The sequence below is a fragment of the Ambystoma mexicanum genome, chromosome 7q (assembly GCF_040938575.1).
Source record: "Ambystoma mexicanum isolate Mex_15411 chromosome 7q, UKY_AmexF1_1, whole genome shotgun sequence".
Taxonomy (NCBI): Eukaryota; Metazoa; Chordata; class Amphibia; order Caudata; family Ambystomatidae; genus Ambystoma; species Ambystoma mexicanum.
Window position 1 is genome coordinate 989557777 of NC_090941.1, and position 16214 is coordinate 989573990.

Genomic DNA, 16214 nt, shown 5'->3' on the forward strand with positions numbered 1-16214 from the left:
TCAGTGATAGTGACTCCAACAACAATGGTTGACTCAAAGGCACTATGCCTGCAGTCGTCGACCGTCTCACAGTGGATTCAAAAATAAAAGAAGGAACAGGTAAGGTCCACCTATACAGGTCACTCTAGATACTTAATCAGTCCAATTTGCCGCTATCACATGCAGTAGAACAGCTCAAAAGCTGGTACCTTAGTAATCCCAGCCCGTGAGTGCAACACTGTTCTTACTGCAAGACTACACTCTGGGCAATTTTCCTGGCATGCTCTCGGCGACAGTGACACAGCAACCCACGCCACTCGGCCAGCAAAGACTGCGGGACTGCTACTTGTCGCTGCTCAGCTATTATTATGGTAATATGGTAGAGCCAATATTTCCAGAAGCCCACAACTGGTAAGAAAAGTAAGGCACTTTTCACTAGATGCCTGCTTCCACTGTGCCGTTTGCACTCACCGTGCTGGCACAGAAGGTATTTGGGTCTAGGATCTGGGTACTAAGGGGAACAGAGTTGCCAAGGTCCCCCCAGCAAGTATCACTATGCTGGCTGGCCTACTGTCAGAGCTTTCCCCCTATGCTTTCAGTCAGTGCTTACCAACTATACAGGAGTTTTTTTCTTCTCCTTCTCACCCAATCCACTTCTGGGCAATAGGCGGGTCAGTAAGCGATATTGCAAAGACCTTCAGTCCACCATGAATCTACTGTGGTCACGCCACCACTCTCTGGCTCTTTCTCTCTCTCTCTCTCTCTCTGCTTCGGGACGACATGCATCCGGCTCCACTTCTCCTAGCTTCCTGTTGTAGCGCGACTGTCGCTTCTCGCCCTCTTACATTGCAGGACGCTACGTGTCTTGGCTCTGCTTCTTCCCAGAGTAAGTATTCAAACCTTTTTGTAACTTGTGGGCTCTTTCTCCACGTCTCCAGGCTCCTCCCTTTTTTGGAATTATGCAGCCCTGAGGCTTTCCCTGCGCAAGCCTTTGTTCCTTTTTCTCTGTCTCCTGTGGATTCTCTTCTCCTCCGTAAGTCCTCTTCTTCGTCCCAGTAGAATGGGAATCTAAAGGGAGCTCTTCTACTTCAGGTTGGCAATAACACATAATGGTTTTCTCTTCACATACATTTTCACCAGAAAGGTTTGAAGATGTTATTTTGGAAGGTGCTCCAGGGAGTTCCTCGCAGGAATGGGAGTCATTGTCCCCAAAAGTGGAATCCCTCCCGGTGAGGTCCTACTTGTCTCAACCCCTAGGAAGGGTATTGCGAAGTGGGCTCACCTCCCTAGCCTCACATGGGGGGATCCTTCTTAGGGTGAAGGGGCAAATTCATCACAATACCCTCAGGCAGGCACACAAGCATGCAGGGATGCCAGAAGGCATTGCCACATCAATAAAGGCACAGGGCTCCTAGCACCAGGGCAAGGAGTCCCGTGCAGGGACACACATCTGTGTACTTTCCTTCTTAAACGGCAGAACCGCTTGCAGCACATTGGGACCCACTGCATTGGTTCACGGTAGCTCCACAAAACATGATCATATTTTGATCATGAATACATATAAAGGATAGAAACCTTTGAATAAAGACAGTCTTAATATACTGTATAAGTACAAAATACTAAGTCTAATACAGATACTTTTCTGTCATTGAATCATTGATTTTTTCCTAATAACTTGTTTTCTTTTTCTCTGTACCTACTCTTTTGTACACATCAGACTACACTAGTCTGTGCAATTTGTATGCTAAATGTGATTTTGGCCATGCTTTGAACAAAATTTTCTCTGTGTATGTTTTAACCGCTTACCTTTACAGTTTTGTTTAATTCACTGTTTATGTGTCTGAATAATCTATGTACAAAAAATCCTTTATTTAATTGTTTGTAACTGTTTTTTCCCTTGGTTGTATATTGGGCATTTTAACCAATTTTCTTCTTGTTTCATTAAAAATTCAAGGTCAATATCGCTCCACTTGTTTTTCCTGGTACTTTCCTATTTTCTGATTCTCTAGGAGCAGAATATACATTGGTTTGGAAAATTAAGCATAAATAAGACTTTAATTTCTAATTCAATTTACAGTGGCCCTCGTTACGACCCTGGCGGAAAGTAACTGACCTGACCGCCATAGCGTAAATAGCGTTTCCGCCATTGCACGACGGAGTAAAGTGCGGCTAATTCCGACCCATCGGGCACGAGCACTACGCCATGGCGGAAGTGCAAAGTCCGCGATGGCGGAAATGTCCCCAAAACGCCCCTCACCGCCGTCGTACGGCGCCCTAGGTGCAATTCCGCCACCCATCATAGCGGTCACCGTAATGAGCGGCAATCGGAAAATACGGTGACCGTAAATATACGGAAACGGAAGTAAAAACATGGTCCCGGAACGGGAAACAGCACGCCGTACACCTATAAAATCAGAATTCCCACACAACCATTAAAAATACTACCCTGAGACACATCCCAACCCGTCATCCACCCTAGTGAAAACAATAAAAATGGGAAAAGTAGCGAAAAAAGCGTGCGACCACAAGCGGCAGGTCCACTTCTCCCGTGAGGAACTCACCGTGCTCACAGAGACCCTCCAGGAGAATGCTGCCGTCGTCTTCTCGACGCAAATGACCAGGACGGCACTTGCGAACAAGAAGGCCATATGGGCCCTGGTGGCACAGCGGGTAAGTGCGGTGGGGACCGCACCCCGCAACCCACAGCAATGCAGAAAGCGATGGGACGACTTGCGGATACGCGTACGGAGCATACTATCCGCCAACCGTAACATTGCCACAGCTACCGGGGGAGGATCGGAATCACCCATCAAGTTGACCCCCTGGGAAGAAATCTGTGCCTCCACCATTGGAATGGAGAGTATAGAGGGAGTCGGAGGGATGGAGAAAGGAGTGCAGACATCCGAAGAATCAGGTAGGTGGCCCAAATAAAACAATGCTAAATCCACAATGTCCAATCATGTGAAGTACCATGTGTCCACATAGTGCAACAGAAACACATGGCCAGGAGAACGTCCACATACATTGGCCTGATAGCGCACTTTAAAAGTCACATTAAATACATAAATAATTAAAAATCCTAAAAACACCCTCTACACGTGCAGCAGGCACACCCTAACTGCAGGCTGCAAAACAACTGCATCCTCATTCCACACAAAAATGAAACCACCTCCAAGGCCCTGACCCAAATCACCCTCAGGTACCACCCCAATGCATGTGATACATTGCCATTCCAATTTCCACAGACCCATTAATAATGCTCGCCCTCCTTTACTCCACCACAGGGTCCGATTCAAACGACGAGCTCCAGGACACCCCTACCAGCACACCTGCAAAGAGGGCCAAGACCAACGGCCAAAGACCCTCCACCTCAGCGGCACGGATCAAGACACGGCAGCAGCACAAATCAAGTGGCAGCACACAGGAGGGGACTTCAACAGGCACCCCAGCAGCCAGCATGCCCACAACAGCACCACCACAGGTCCCCCCAATGGATGCCACAGAAGGCACTGACACTGCATTAATGGCAGCATGCTCCGACACAGAAAACGGTGATGTCGATGTAGGATCCATCCATGACCTGTCTCAATCCCCCTGTTTGTTTCATCCCGTACACCATGAGGATACCACGCAGGGGCACCCACAAGACGACAACTGGCCATCCCCCACAAGCCCTGTGGCAAGGCAACATGAGGTGATCAGCCCCTCTGTGACACCACCGCAAATGGCCATGGCACAGCAGAGGCAACAGTCCCTCGACCAGGTGATCGTGCAACAGCAGCAACTGGCCACGCTCCTCAAGGACCATGCTGATGAATGTGGGGGTACTAAGGCAGCCATAGAAACATCAACTGAGACACTTAGGGCAGAAATGGAGAGAAGTACAGAGACACTAAGGGCACAAATGGAGGGAAGCACCGAGAGCCTGAGGGGGGAACTGCATGCAACGTCCAAAGACGTATGTGCTGAACTTGCCGCTGTGCGCCGTGTGCTCACTGAGCTCTCACAAACCCTTAGGGACATGCATGGACGTGAGCAGGCAGAGACATCATCCGTTGCAAGTTCCGTCCAGGGCAGCCCCCAACATAGATCTCGGAGGAACCTGCGCTCCACAGGCAGGGGTGCCCCTGACACCCGGAGAGGGGGCTTGCAATAGCGTCTGCCCACTGACAATGAGCATCTTTGGACACTGGTGTTCGGGGGGGAGGTAGGAGGGTGGAGGGGGTGTGTTGGGCTCACTTGGGTGGCGGGTCGATGGGGTGTGTAACATAATTTCACATATGCTATAAACATTGCACAATCATCCAATGAGATGTGTGGACATTGATCTTTGTGTACGAGGCCTTTATAGGCGTACAGTCCATATTGTGCATGTTCCAGACACACACAGTGCCACAAGTCCCGTGTCCATGTATCAGCCACCAGGCGTGAGTGCTAGAAGCATGAATCTATGAGAATCTGACGAATTTCACGGCCCTCCTCTGCCTCGCGGACTCCTTGAGGTGCTGCCACATCCCCACCCTCATCATGACCATCTTCAGGTGCTTGCAGTTCTGCGTCAGGGGGCATGGGCACATTTCTACGTACGCACATGTTGTGTAGCATGACACATGCCATGACCATCTTTGCAACCTTCTCATGGCGGTACAGGAGTGCCCCGCCAGACCTGCTGAGGCAGCGGAAACGAGTCTTCAGTAGGCCGAATGCCTGTTCTATGACTACACGGGTACGTGAGTGGGCATGGTTGTAGTCCTCCTCATGCTGGTTCTGTGGGTTCCGGAGTGGTGTAAGGAGCCATCTCTTCAGTGGATACCCGGCATCACCTGTATGTGGACAATAAAGGATGTTTGTGGAATGACATTGCTACGTACGCACCCCCCCCCTTCCTGCCAGGTCATTGCCGCATTACATACCCCACATTATCATGCATGAAATGAGACTCACCGAGTAGCCAGGATCTGTTCCCTGCGTGTCGCTCCATGTAGCGTGGTATTGTAGAGTTCCTCAAGACCATAGAATCATGGGTTGATCCAGGAAATCGGGCACAACAATGTGTAATGATTCTGTTGGAGTCACACACCATTTGTACATTAAGAGAATGATATTGTTTTCGGTTGCGGTACTGGGCCTCCATGGCATGTGGGACGACCAATTCCACATGGGTGCAGTCGATGGCACCAATGCAACCAGGTATGCCGCCAAGTGCATGGAATCCCACTTTTGTGTTCGTAATTTCCTGCTCCGAGCATGGTAGAGAGATGTAGTCGTCTGCGTGCTTCAGGAGGGCATCGAGCACTTGCAATAGTGTCCGTGAGAACAGTGGCTGTGAAATGCCATGCAACTGTCCGACTGTGTGCTGGTAGGTGCCTGTGGCCAGGAAGTGGAGTACAGACACCACCTTCAGTAGGGGTGGGATGGCGGTTGGGCTATCTATCATGCTGACAAGGTCAGCGTGTGTCATGTCCACAATGGCGGTTATGGTGTCCCGGTCCAAACGGTAGAGGGTGTGGATCTGCTCATCAGTGAGGTTGAACGGATGTGCTCGGAGGCGTGGGATTGCGGGCTGCCTGCGTGGTGGTAGTGGCTGTGCTGGTGGGCCTTGCTGGCCCTGCCTTGCCCTCCTCCTCCTCCTGCGTCTCCTCTGTGCGGCCGGTTGTTGTAGTAGTTGGTGTTCGTCTTCTTCTTGAAGTTGGAGTACTTGCAGTGCTATCAGGTCCCCCAGGGCCAACATCGCTAGTCCTGCCGGTAGCATTTTGGAGTGGGTGTGGTTGTGGGAGGGGGTTGGGTGTGCAATTTATGTGTTTTCAGGCTGTATAGCCTCCACCTGTGGTGATTCATTCCACCTGTGCAAGCTGCAATCCCCTTTGGGCGAGCACATCCCGCACACAACGCTGCAATTCGACGCATGGCATCTTGCTATTACAATCATGTATTTAATCCCGATGGCAGTGAAATATTGGTTCATATGTTCATTCTGCTATGGTCCCATTGTTTCACATACTATCTTTGCAGTCGCGAACAAACTTGTGAAGGGTCAGTGGACCCTCATGCAGCACTGTACCGAGGATCACCGACGGGCGGGGCGTCCCATTTGTGAGTGAAGGCAGTTGCCATTTGCACACACTGCCGCACTACATGGATGAATTTGTGATTTCAAGCGGTCACAGATGCCTTTTCGACGTGATGTTGCAAATGAGGAATTCGAAGGACAGCGCTTTCGGTTTTCAGCTAGCGGCGAGGAGACGCCCACAGGTCTGACTGCAGATATAAAGTTCTATTGTTTAATGTCCTTCGGACAGGGGCCATGGCGAGAATGCAATGATTGATATGAATAGTATGGGATGCGCAATAGCGTAGTGGACGATAAGGCAGGACGTTCCCAAATACATGTTACTTCACAACACTGGAATTCCGGGCTGGAGCACAGTGGATTTTGCAGACTGCATTACGCACAGACTCAATGGAAATTTCACATGTTATGTGAGTAAATAATCAGGCGTTTTCATACCGGGATGAGGGAATGATGTATGGATGCATGGACAGATGATTTAATGGAGAGTTTGCCATGTACAGGGCTTTTTGGAATCTATCCACTTCCCCTGCGCTATGTGATGCAGGGCTGCCATAGTGGGACCATCGTCTATCTGCCCTTGTTGAACCCTCCCTGTCTCGACGCGCCTTCAAACACTTGTGTCTATGCACGTTACTAATCCCATCTAATGGATTCTGTTTTAACAGACGTATGCGCACAAACACTCGTTTGTAATAGTGTTTTCACCTCGATTTATATAGTTATGATTCACAAGTGAATTTTGGGTGGGAATAATCCTTTTGAGTGGGCTAGCATGCATATGGCTGTGGATTTAGTGTGATCATTGAAGTGAGTAATTCAAATGAAGTTCTGATGCCCATACTATTCTTTTTCATTTCATTTGGGTGACAGGTATCTCCTCCCCTTTTGCCGCTGCCATCTGTATGCCACTCCTGCAGATGGCTTTTACTCCCGACACCTGCTGCTTCGTGTTAATCAGTGGAGCACCATTACGATCTTATGGGACGATCGCCAATGGGCCACATGCCCTTACGCAGTACTAGTGGCTAGGAGCAACATATCGACCTTTCAGCTGGACTAGTGCCTACCTAATGGGACGGCCCTGCGGTTCTAGGCGCTTCCATGTTGCCTTTTTGAACGTGAATGTAGCCCCTGTGTACCATGAAGGAACAGGGCGTCACACAAGCAGAAGCTGGTCATTTATTGCGGATGCAGCCCACAATAATGAAATATATTTTGGAGTTCATGACCTAATAGCTGTATGGGCTTGGTGATTTTGTTGTGCATTAAATTTTGATTATGATATTGACCGTGTAGCGTTATTCTTTGCAAGTAATGTAGCATATTCCTATTTGTGGAGCGATGTATTGTGAGAAGATCTGCATTGGGTTCCGCCTTCTGAGTATAGTTGCGTGGTACTGTACTGGGCGCGTTTGCCTACGAAGCCCAGTGAGGTCAGGGATAGGGGCTGCCATTATGACTGTTTTAATGATGTCATGCTCAGGGGTGGGGGATTAGCTTTTGTGTAACAGATGCCGGTCAGCCAGGTGGATTGGTGGAATGATGTGATTATCAGAATATGGCTGGTCACAGGTGCCTGTGTTTGCGTGCGTTTCTTGGAGGGAGACTGAGGTCATGTCCATAGGAATAGCTTCTGTATTCGTGCCATCTGTGCCCTGCAGCTCCCATTGGCCCCTCTTGAGATGAGCCTGGCTGCTCAGTCACTCTGCCAACTTGTGTGGTACATGCTTATGCTGATGGTTGGTTTGTTTACTGGCAGGAGTACAGGGCTGGTGCAGTCTCACTCAGGATACTGCTTTGAATGTTGCCTTACACTGGTGTCAAGCGATGGGGGGCCTGTTTTTGTTTGTCTCATATTTCAGTTCATGTTGCTGGACTTGAACCTTCACATGCCTGTGCTGCATCAGTACGGCAATGGTGCCATGGCAAATATGGATGGCCACTCACAAGGCACTTGGAGCCCCTAGATTCATTTGTTCGTTGGCATGCATGGGTGACTTGTACATTTCACTGGTTGCATTGTGACTTCATTGCACCTACGAGGAGTTGTGCAATGTGGCCAGGGAGTGGTGTACAGGCACTCAGTAGGGCCTTTTACGGTTGGTTCGCGATGCCGTACTTCTCACCATGGCGGAATGGTACTTTCCGCCATGCTTGATGGCGTTAGGTATATGTCCGCTAGGGTCAGAATTCGCGTACCGTTGCGCCATGGTGGTAATTACGGTTTGGCATGGCGCGCGTGCGCGTACTTGGTGCAGTTAGCGTTGGCGTTCACTACGGTGTCGCTAATGGCATCGTACTTTACGGTGACGGGTCATAATCGCACCGAGCGCTATTCGATGGCGGTATTGCATTTCCGCCATCGTTTTTCGATTTCCGCCAGGGTCGTAATGAGGGCCAGTGTGAGTTATTTTCCCTTTTGTTTCCTTTGTATTTTGCCCCGAACCCACACTGAACACGCTGGGGGCTCCCCTATTTTTTCGTAAAACATTGGTTCACAGTGACACCAGGGTAATCTAGCACAACCCCCCCTTGCCACCTGGTCTGCCAGACCTGCCGTTTGGCCCAGCACCATGGTACTGGGGTCATACATGCCAATATTCCGATGCACCTAGGAGGGAGATTTTGTGTAAGAAATCTGGAGACTTTATTTTCCCTATAGGAATACATTGGTGCTGGAATTATTTTAGGTGGGAGAACGTGAAAAATAGCAATATTTTTCCCTGAAAATTCTGGAATGTCCCGCAAAAAACAGGAGGGTTGGCGCGCACCCGAAGTACGGCCACAAGTACTGGGCTGTTTGACTGGAATTGCTGCTTCGTTTGGCTCCGGGAACATATATGCTCAAGAGGAAGCATTGGACTTGCACGAAGCGAAACCTGTGAGGACTGTCTTACTGAAGTAATTGAACTAACTTCCCTTCACTTTGGCGTTTGGATACTGTACTCACACTCTGTACTTACGTTCCCTCCATTTACGTTCTTTACTGTATAGGCTTCTTTTTGCCGCCGTCCTGCTCCCCCGGGCCCCACCCACCATCTCCCAGCATTCTACTTTAGTCTAGTGCACGTGCACCAGAAGTACGCCCCAAAAGTACTGTGCTGTTTGGATGTTCGGCGGTCGGCAGAAATATAACGTATGTAACATAGCGTTAAGTATTGATTACTATTTCTCTGTATTGTTTTTGATTTGTTTTTGTCAACTGTTGAGTCATAGGACAGGCGCCATACTCTGGACGCTGAGATAACGCTGCCTACGGCATGGGATCTCGGTATCTAGAGTATGGTTGGAACTCTACAGAGTTACCATAAAATATTAAAAATGACACTGAAAGTAGATTTTAATATGTGTGAGGTGGGACAGTACTCTCCTGTGCTATCATTTAATAAACCCCTAAACAGAATCTCTTGGCATCATGCGAATATAGGAAAAATAAATACTCTCTTTCAGCTGGATTTTGAAAAGAATGATTTTGGTAAAAAACAAAAGACGTATTCATACGACACTTTTTTGAACTATATTGAGTCAGTAATTAGAGGTCCATTAGGTATTAGGAAAACTATTATAGGGAGAGTGAGGCATAAACATTAATTCTGTGAAGCAATGCAAACTCTAAAGGAGCATTGCTTCACAGAACCATTCTAGAGATTCAGATACTTGTAAAATTAATAAGATCAAAAATAAATGGAAATGAAAAGCAAGATGTTTGCGAGCGAAAGTCTATCAGCAGGACGCAGAGGACATGCTTAAATCTCTTTTTGATTCAAATACACGTAAATTCTGGGCCCTGATTAATAAAGATGGGCCGGCTCAAATGGAAATACAAACAGTATGTATCAGTTCTGAGACATGGGAAGGACATTTTGGTAAACTATATAGCCCCTCAATCGTGAAGTGGATCTTGCCAACAACCACTAGTAAGGCCCCTTGGAATATTCCAATTACTGTAAGCGACATTGAAGGTATTATTATGCGAAGCTCTTCTTCCAGAGCACCAGGTCCGAATCTGCTCAGTAATATGGTCCTGAAGGGGAACACAAATTTATGGGCCAAAATTTTGTTTTTTTACTTTAAAGATATTTTGAATACAAAATCTATCCCGACGAGTTGGCGAATGTCTTATGTAGTGCCAATTTATAAGAAGGGCGATAGTTCAATGCCAACTAGCTATAGACTGATCGCCCTTCTGAATATCGATTCAAACGTTTTTGCAGGCCTAATTCTAGAGCATATTCGGAACTGGATGGATACATTTAATATTTTGTCACCATACCAATTTGGATTCAGAAAGAATGTGGGGACAGATGCAGGTTGACTGCCGGTTAACATCATGCAACATTATGCCCAGACCCCTGGGAATCCTCCTATCTATGTGGCTTCAATCGACTTGACTTCAGCATTCGATCTGGTGGATAGAAACATCCTGTCGACAAAATTGGCTAAGTTAGGAATGCCTTTGCCTCTTTTATCTATCATATATAACATGCATGAAGACTCAAGAATAACAGTGTGTTTTAGCTCGGAAGGGACACTATCCCAAGAAATAATGGTAAAAGAGGGTTTAAGGCAAGGATGCATATACGCACCCACTATTTTGAATCTATACTTTTCTGATGTTGGCAGCTATTTCAAAAAATCTAGTGATAAATTCACCAAAAGTGGAAGGTATTAAGGTTCGTTGGACAGCATATGCAGACGATGTAACATTATATGACCATACTCCTATAGAACCTCAGCGCCTTCTTACCGCTTTTAAAGAATACATTGGTATAAATGCGTTAAAAACAGTGATCTTCTGTTTGTCACATAAGAAAAACCCTAAAAAATGTGCTTGGTTTTTAAACCACGAGAAACTACCTACGAGCACCGCTATAAGAAATCTGGGATATCCTGTATTTAGTAATAGTAAAAAGATAAACTATCGGGCATATATGGATGGTAAATCTAATTCGATGATATCTCAGCTTCGTAAAATTAATCTAAAATTCTGCAAATTCTCCTTAGTACCGTGTATACGCCTATATAAAAACAAAATAGGTGCACAACTATGTTATGATATGGAACTAGCGCCCTTATGGTGCAGGGGCGAAGCAGCAAAGTATGAATCTAGATTGGTAAATTCAGTGGTTAGATGTTTGCCTAAATGTGTGCCCCTTGCAGCCATTCGTTACGAACTTGGACTGCTCTCAATTAGAAGCTTAATAGAATGGCGGAGATTATCACTCTATAGGAAACTGATTACCTGTAAAGAAACAACCCTATATGAAATCATGGGTAAAGGTATCGGAAGTGGGTCTCCGGTTTGAAAGTATCTTAAAGATATGGTTGAAGAATCATATGCAGTTCTCGATAAACTGGAGGTTCCTCGTGAGTTGCTCATTTCAAATCCAATGAAGCTTAAGAAACTACTGCTCCATTTTGACTGGAATCTCACCGTTAACAAGGTTATGAAGTCTAAATTGTATATGCATTTAGTATCCCACTGTAAAAAGATGGAGAAGCCTGAACCGTATTTCATCCAATTCCCTGATAGAGTGTGGAGACAGGAATATATGAGATTCCATTTTAATGTGCTTAAAACAGGGGAAATAGCGGATATAAGAACTGGTGTCATTGAATCCCTTCGCTCTGCAGATTTTGCAAAAAAAAGGAAATTTGTGAAACATTAGCACATATTCTGACAGAGTGTGATGGGCTAAGGAAATAATGAATTGACAGCTTTAGCCAATATGTACCAAATACGGAATGTGTTGATCTCAATCTTTTATGGTAGGATATGTTACATGGTAAAAGAGTGACATTACAGCTGGCTGTATTAAGATTTTTGAAGAACTTTTGTGGAATGTAAAAACAAGGTACATGTGTAAGGATGTATATGTTTTAATGTGATATCTGTTGTCATGTGTAAATGACCCAATACGTATTATGTAGGATCTGCTCTGTTTGGGAAGATGTTTTAAAGAGCATGTAATTTTTTCTTTTTGTTTTCTTTTTTTCTCTTTTTCGTACAGTTAATTTATGTATAGAATTTGTTTTTATGTATGTATTCTTTTATCTTTATTTTCTTAAAGAAACATTTTGTAAAGATTACTATGTAATCGTAAAGAAAACAAAAAACAGGAGGGTTGGGCTGTATGGAAGGTGTTCCCCCCCTGCCAACTTTCAGATGGGACACAGCACACATCATACGTTATGGTCAGAGTCTGATTTCTCAACCCACTCGCAGGGCTTTGGTATACTGCCCAAATGTTAATGTTAATGTTAATGTTAAAGGACATTTGTACCGCGCACTATCACCACCGGAGTGGTCCCCTGGCGCTCTGGCGGCTCTGAAAGAGGGAGGGAGAGGTGGGTTAGTGGGTGAAGGCTGGAAAAGTGCAAGATTGCAGTGATGTGCTGTTGGCAGCCTCAGCCCGGTGGTTCCGTCGGCTGGGCCTGGGGTGTATGCGGCCGGTAGTCGTCGTGTGCTGATGTGCGAGTCTATGTGTGTTTTGTTTTGTTGTTGCAGTGTAGTGAAGTTCGTGCAGTTTGTTGTGCTGGAGGTTTGTGGTTGTGTTTGGTTTGGAGTTTGAGAGGTGTATGCAGAGAAGGAAATTGTTAGTGGTATTGGTTAGTTGGTATCTCTACCCTGGATTGACCAGTTGGGCTCGTGTAATCATACACGACGGGGTGCTTGCGCACCCTGTGCCTCAGAAGGTGCCCGTTTTGCATTCGAGGCCCCTTGAGCATTTAGCTGTCCCCCCCATCCGCTCCCTCAATAACTTTGCATGCTCCTCACCCCCATCCACATGACCAGCGCACCTGCTAGTGTCCATACTTCAGATTGTGTGGTGATTGGTGGTATCTCGTTCGTTCCACAACCCCGTGGTACCTAGTTGTAGCTGTACGGGCGGTGGGGGATGTTAAGGATCTCCCTGGGTCTCGCAGGTGGACCCCTGTGTCCAGCGTCAGCCCTAGTGGTGCTCAGAGTACTTCTGTCGGTTCTAGGGGCTTGTAAATGTCCTTTCCTGTTGAGTCATTTGTCTTACTGTTGTTTCGGTTTTAGTCTCTGGTGTTGGTACCCATAGCTCTCGACCATTTGTGTCACAAAGGCGGGTGAAAACACCCGATTTTATTTTTGGCGGGTGAGAGGCCCATTGAAATGAATGGGCGTGCAGGAGGCTTGGCGGGTGAGTCAGCTGTTTAGAAGGCGGGTGACACCCGCCAAAAGCGTGTGAGTTGAGAGCTATGGGTACCAAATAGATAATGGGACAACAAAGAGGGATCTTGGCATCTTGGTTGGGATACTACAAGCAACTGATGCATGCTAAATTGGGGAGGTGTAGTGTCCTGTCAATGATAACACCAAGCCCGATGGTTGTGTTTATGTGCATTTATTTTACTTTAGCACAAACACTGTTAACACATAATAATGACCTTCCAACATACACTACTATATCTATTGATGTAAGTAATAATGTCCTCTTGTGGTTTGGTTTCTATGCTCAGGAAGTACCTATTTTTTAAGCAGGAGGTTGTGTGGAGAGCTGTGAGGCAGCTTGCTGCTCTTCTGCCTGCCAGCTCAGAATGCCATGAGCAGCACTTCCCCCAGGAACTTCCTTCTGGACCTCTTAAGATCCTTTACTCTACAGGAGGGTATTATACTCCAGGGGAAACGATGCCTGGATGTTATGGGAAAAAGAAAAAAATGGGTTCCTGTTGGGGCGTTGGATACCGTCTATGTACTGTGACGAGGATGAGCATGACTAGACTAAGAGTTCTGACTATTACCGGTAAGCAATTGGATCATCATTGTTATAAAAGCTTATGCCAGCATGCCATTCTACGAATAGGTTTTTGATAGACATTTCAGTATGCAATAAGCTCAAATCTTCGGCGATATTACAATCCATTGGGGTGTAATTTGGAGGAGGAGTCTTTTCTCCTTTTTAAATGCCAAGGTTAGAGAGTGTAGTCGTCGTGGCACTGCAGAGCCACGTGAACTATTCCCTTTCGTGTGTCATCAGCGAGACCTTTGATCTCCGAGTACCATCATCAGCAAACAACTCTGTGGGGGAGGAGGGAGTGCCTGAATCATTGACATAGAAGCAGACCGGCGCTCTGTTGTGGAAGCGGAATCTTCAGGTGACAGTAACTTGTTCTGATTGCAACCACGCACTAACGGACTAGAGGGCCAACACATTCCACCTGAAGCTGCTGTCAGTACTGGATGCCTTGCTGGTGGAGAAGCCAGCATCGTAATCCCTCGCTTTCCTATGCATTGTGAAACAAAAATCGCCATCCTTTGTGCTGTCTTGCGTTTTATGAGTAAGAGTGGTACCTGACACCAGTGGTAGAGTACGAAAAGAAGTAGTGGAACTATGTTCCCTGCTGCATGGCCTTGCTCCACACAAACACCACGTCACGCCCCCTCCCATGCACCAGACAAACCCCTAAACAAATGTGCCTGCCCTTTACACCACTCACAACCGCTCCTGCCCACTTCCTGGCACACGTTAGATGTCCTTTCACGTGCCAGTGGTCACATTTAGAGTGTTTTCACATCTGTATGTCATGCATAGCTCTCAACCATATGTGTTGCAAAGGCGGGTGAAATCACCCGATTTTTTTTTGGGCGGGTGAGACGCCCATTAGAATGAATGGGCGTGCAGGAGGTTTGGCGGGTGAGTCAGCCCTTTACAAGGCGGGTGACACCCGCCAAAAGCGTGTGAGTTGAGAGCTATGATGTCATGTGTTTTCCAATTTCCTACTGAATAGTTATTCAGAATTTCAGATGTTGCTGTGTTTTTACATTCCATTACTGTCAATACTATTGATTTTGCAAAAAGCTCATATATGTTGCTGAATTACACATTTTGTTGTCTGTTTAATTTTAGACTCTGTCCTAGTGCAGTGTTACGGTGCTCACACGAGCCCGCCCCATCAGTGCTGGAGGGCCAGCACCTTGCTTAGTCACGCGGAGGACCCTGCTATGCCTTGGACTTGGGTGCCGGGGCAGCGGGGATGCCAGGGAGGCATCCATGTTGTAGAGTGGACTGGGCAGACCCAGGCTGGCATGCTAACCTGAGGGTCCCAGGTCAGCAGAACCTGCAGTACCGTGATCTCACGTGTGGGCCTGCAGGCCCGAAATTAAAGACTAGACAGGAGTTCCATTCTTGGAGTCTGCCGACGTTCTGAGGCACATGTGCGCAGGAGCTCCTTTTATTAGCATTGTGTCATGATCTTAAAAGTGCAACGCACTTAGCAGTGACTTGAGGGGCGCAGGGGCTGGGGTCGCCCACTTGTCAGCAGGTTAGTTGCACAACATTGAGTAGTTGTCAGTTGACACCTAGGAGTTGTTGCTTGGTTTGCAGGGACTGAATAGTCCTCATTGGTGCATGATGGCATTTCAAAACTTGTGTGTTCCTTCCTTTTTTTTCCTTCAGCACTTGCTCTGGGCATGGAGCACACCGAGATCACTTGCTCTCATAACTTCTCTGGACAGACATGCACTATGATCCTTCTTTAGCTCTGAGTGCAGAGCACTCTAGCTTTACCAATGAAATGGCAGGGGTTACCCTGCTGTGCAAATGTTTTCATTCATTCTATGTCAAGACAGAGGCGAGCATTAAGCTTTCTCTTCTCTTTAATTCACTCTCCAGCAGTTTCAACAAATACATCATATTTCGTGAAAATATGAAAACTTTTTTTTTTTTCAATAAAAACTTCAAGTCCCATCATTCCATGTAGTTCTAGTCTCTAGTCTCTGTACCTTAGCCCTTCCTGGTCCTGTGTTCCTCCTCTTCTTTTCCTGCTCTCCAGATAAGTAACACGTTATTGTAGAGCTCCGTGAATGTGTTTATTTAATATACATGTGAGATTGTGTGTTAACATTTTTATAAGGCAGACATTGTTATAAGAGTATTTGTGAGACGTGAGCGCAGCACGCAGCGTAGCAGTTTATATTTGGCTGAGGAGATTCGGCGGCCCCGTGCCGCATTACCCGACACAGTAGGGGCCTGCCGATCTCCTCAAGTAAGCCCGCAGTGCTCCGTAGCGCGATCGAGGGCTAGCGGCCTCCACCCTTGGGGGGGTGGAGCAAGCGGCGCGAGCGGGAGGTTTTGCCTTCCCGCTCGCGCTAGGGAGTGAGATAGCCCCCACCCTCGGGGGGGGGGGCAGAGCA